This window comes from Triticum dicoccoides, chromosome 6A, assembly GCF_002162155.2.
Source record: "Triticum dicoccoides isolate Atlit2015 ecotype Zavitan chromosome 6A, WEW_v2.0, whole genome shotgun sequence".
NCBI classification, from domain to species: domain Eukaryota; kingdom Viridiplantae; phylum Streptophyta; class Magnoliopsida; order Poales; family Poaceae; genus Triticum; species Triticum dicoccoides.
Window position 1 is genome coordinate 62,790,359 of NC_041390.1, and position 4,513 is coordinate 62,794,871.

Consider the following 4,513-nt stretch of genomic DNA (forward strand, 5'->3'; position numbering starts at 1 on the left):
ATATACATACATTGAACAGGTATACGAACCAGGCATTCATACTTGGAGTATCGTGTAGTACTAGTGTGCTCCACCTCTGCGTGGTCGTAGGCAGTGACACTGCTTGACCCGATTGATGGCTATAAGAAATTAGTAGAGGGGCATCGATGATATATGGCTTCCGATTTGTATTCCAAGCTCTCTCTCCAACTAGCCATATATATATATATATATATATATATATATATATATATATATATATATATATATATATGGAGATATTACCATTAATGTAATAAATTACAAGCCTGCGACTAGTATCATATAGTAGTGGGAACCAATTGAGCTGCACGATAGAATGAATGTAGCATGCATATACCTTGGAGTATCGTGTACTACTAGTCAGGGGCGGAGCTCTGTTGGGGCCGACCTGGGCCATGGCCCGCCCAAGATTTCGGCAAAAAAAATTACATATATGTTGCCTTAGCCCAGCCCACGCGCAGGCACATCATTCCTATCCTTTCCTTGTCTCACGCATGCGCAGGTAGTCAGGCACGGATCCGACTTGCCTGTTCCCTTCTCATGCTCCCATCCGTGCTCCCAATTCATCATATGGCTGTCTTTTTTTCTTTTTCATTTTTAATCTAATCATCTCCCCCCTGATTTTAAGGAGGTGGGGTCGGACGTTATTTTGTTCCAATCAAATCAAGCCACGTACGCGGGAGCACCCCTGCCCTCGCCGCCTCACCCCTGCCCTGCTCCCTCCCGCCTCACCCCTGACATGCATTTTCTAGTATGAAGATCAAACAAGATTGCGTAATAAGATAGAAGATGACAATCTTGCTAATAACTTATTAATTCATGTAGAGGGTAGAATTCAGGAGACCTACATCCACGAAGATGTCATTGCAGATTTTATAAACAAGAAGGATCGGAGAGTTGATTTCTCGTATGTGAGTACGCCCATGTCTAATGTCTCAACACTTCTGTATTAGCTAACTGGATAATCAGAATTTGGAAAAAAAATATGCTCTTCTTTAGTTTGGCCCGTCCAACTTTTCCTTTCAAGCTCTGCCACTGCTACTAGTGTGCTCCACCTCTACTAACGTTGCATGCATATACCTTAGTCATTCAAATGTAAACGAGGCATGGTCATTCTAAAGTCCAGAAGCCTATAAATTTAGGCCTAAAGCAAGCTTCTTCCTTTTTTCTTTTAGTGACAGGCCTGAGCAGAAACTCAGGGAATCAAATGTGTTACAGATATCTCTTTTGAAAGAAAAGTGAGCTGAAGACTTGAACCGTAAAACTCTAACATAGTTCTAAGCCAAGATGTGTCAACTAATGATGCTGAGAATTGAAATGCCTCTTCTTCCGTTCCAGGCAAGGACAAACTTCTTTTAGTTTGTCGGTGTATATAGAAAAATAAATTAATATCTACAATATCAAATATATATAGTATGAAAACATATATATATTATATATCTATACCTACTATTAAAGGGAATAGATATTCTTAGTTTGGTTTCGCTTTCTTTCGTCCCGTTTTGAGTATTTTATCTGCATTATTTTTTTAGTCTACTATATATATATATATATAAAAGCAAAGATATAAAGTTTCACTAGCGCGGATGCAATCACAAGCGCTCATTCGTGTAGGGATCCGGTCCCTCTCCTTACCTCTTTTGCATTTTCATGTTTTATGTTATTTGATGCTTATTTCCTCTTATAGGAAACGGTGGACCATGCTGCCTGCAAGACAGCAGCACCGCGTAGGCACTAGGCTGCCGCAGTCCAGCAGGCAGGGACCACTCGCCTTCCGGCCGAACGGTTCCAGGATGGACATCGGTACCAGCCCTGCTCAGGCAAACGTTTTTCATCGTCATGGATACGGCATGGGAACAGGGGCGTACCCGTGAGCAGGCACCAGCACTGCGCCGGCCAATACGTGGGAAAGCAAACCCGTGACCAACAGCGTGGAAGAACGAGCAGGGGTGTCGCTTGCAGCCTTTGGTAAAACTCATCCGCACAAAGGAGAGAGGCCGAAAATAGGAGACACTGAGAGGAACAGATACATCCTGGTCGCGGCAAGATCACAAGGCAGCGCACCCTCGTCAGCGACAGCTCCCCTCTCCCTGTAATCCTGAGCCCCCCACCATCTGGGTGCGCCGTCCCCTTCCAGGCACAGCCGCCGGCGACCTCTCCTTCACCATCACCGTCTCCCCGCCCCGATCTCCGACCTACCCACCATCTCAAGCAGGTCCAGATCCGCCACAGCTCCCGCAGGCACGCGCCGGCAGACCAATCAGATGCACGACGTGGTCTCTTCCCCCTCTTCGCCTCTGTTTGTTCGGTTTGATTTGATTTGTAAGGCTGATGTTGTTTGTTCTTTTTTATTCGATTTGTCTACGTGTGGTATACTCTTCCACTCTCGTGGCCACCATTCTGCTTCCTCCCCTCCCCTGGTTCAGCAGCAGCAGCCGGTAGCACCTCATCCCCATGTCACTTCTTCGAATCTACAGACCGTGTCTTTTCTTGTTCACTGTCTTGTTTCTCATAAATGCATTCTTTTTCTCAGAAACTTTACACTGTCTTATTCTTGTACTGATTAATTTAGGAGAGAGTAATTTTGCCCTAGCGTTTACACTCATTGGATTTGAGTAGAGTATATAGATTGTTTCTCACTCAAGTAGAGCCGTGTGGAGATAAACAATGATCTAAAACGTGTATGTGTATCCTTCCTGTCTAGTAGTGACAAGCGATTTGGAGGGAACAAGCTGAGCAATTGCAGCCGTCCTCCTCGCCTAGGAGGAGGAGGAGGAGGAGCTCCATCACATTAGCAGCAGCTCAGGTCCATCCTCTCCCTATATGCTCATCTTGTGTTGTCGTACAAATTCAGAAATTAATACTAGCTTGTAGCAGTAGGCCTCAAAGTGCAGCAGCTCATGCTTTTGCTGAATTTTTTGTCAAGTGTGCCATATGTGAAATTAGTAGAGAGCATCTGCAGTTTGAGATTCAACAGAGAGCATGTTTCTGTTTCAGATTCAGTCATAGTCATATGTACAGATATTCCAATTCAGTCTAGTTAATTAGTACATACCTACTGTTTGAGCATGTTTCAGATTCAGTCATAGTCATATGTACTGACATTCCAATTCAGTCTAGTTGATTACTAGTAGTACGTACCTACTGTTTGCCTTTTATTCCTTCACCAGATCTATATTTATTCTTATAAATACCAACAGTGGCAACACTACTGTGTACTAATATATCTGCACATTTTTTATATTATAGAATTAAGCCATGCGCTCCCCAAAATTATAGACTGAATTGGAACATGCCAACAGTGGATATTGTAGAATTAAGCCATGCATTGAATTTCCATTTGTATTTTCCATATGAATTGCAGAAACTATTCTAGCATTTTCAGACAGTAATCTTCCATACGTATTATAGAACAGATCACTGAATCTATCTGCATGTTTAACAATTTCTGTATACTTTACTTTGCTTCCATTGTTTTTAGGCTCTGAATTCCAGTTTTCAATTAGGCAAGACATGAAGCCGTGGCCATTCAAGGTCATCCTTGGCCCCGCCGACAAGCCCAGGATCGCCGTCGACTACAAGGTGTACCCGTGCAATGCTTGTTTCCTTGAATCAGAAGGTCGATGCAAGCAAACTGCAGTGTTTAACTGAATGTGTTTTGATACCATTCTCCAATTTGGCTAGGGAGAACAGACTGGTGCTTTTTGTGCACACTATTCCTTCAGAACTTGTATGTCTTTGATCAAATAACTTTTATGATACGTCAAGTATAACAGTCTGTTCTGTCTCATTTGATCAAATAATCTAAACACTGATGGTCGGCTGTATTTCTAGTGCACACGATCGTTGGGTTTGGGACACCATTTTGTCATGTGGAACCTCGGTTATGCATTGTGAGAACAACCCATACATGTGCCTCCTACTCATCTCTTTAGCATTATATCCGATGCTGAGGTGAAAGAGGGAGAGAGCGATCGACCCATAGTGCACACAAACACTCCTATGACAATGTCAGAACCTTTCATTCCCGACGAGGGGGGTCCTTCTTTTTGTGCATGCGGACCCTTTCTCCACCTTACACCACTCGTCAACGTATCACCGCAACGATACATCCTGTATTTTTACTACGAGGGGGCTTAATTCCCGACGAGGGACATGGTTGTAGGATTTCTACTACTCACAAATAGGGCAAATACAGCGGCTGCATCCTGTATTTTAGTACTACATACAGTTTTGACCTGGTGAGCAGCCATCACTTTTCTCTCCCATCCCATTATCTGCCATGCGAACCACCAGATATCTCAAGGGAGAGCACCGTCCCCTTCTCTCCTTCACCGCCAATGGAGCTTTCCGGCTTCTCTTCCTCGACCTCTCAAATCTAGCAATCCCAGCCGGCCAAAGCTCCCCTTCCCGGCCAGCCAACCTCACCTTCCTCCTCGCTGGTGCAACCGTCTCCACTTTGCTAGCTTTCACACTTTGCCAGGACCATGCG

General features: G+C 44.1%; 1 long non-coding RNA gene across 2 annotated transcripts; it reads left to right on the forward strand.

Moving 5' to 3' along the window:
- Positions 1-1,950: 1,950 nt before the first annotated feature.
- Positions 1,951-3,859, forward strand: LOC119314915. Of its 2 annotated transcripts, XR_005152503.1 has the most exons (4): positions 1,951-2,297; positions 2,448-2,459; positions 2,726-2,827; positions 3,503-3,859. It is a non-coding gene; the product is annotated as an uncharacterized LOC119314915 (long non-coding RNA). The 2 variants fall into 2 exon arrangements; XR_005152502.1 differs by having other exon boundaries at positions 1,954-2,459.
- The last annotated feature ends 654 nt before the right edge of the window (positions 3,860-4,513 follow it).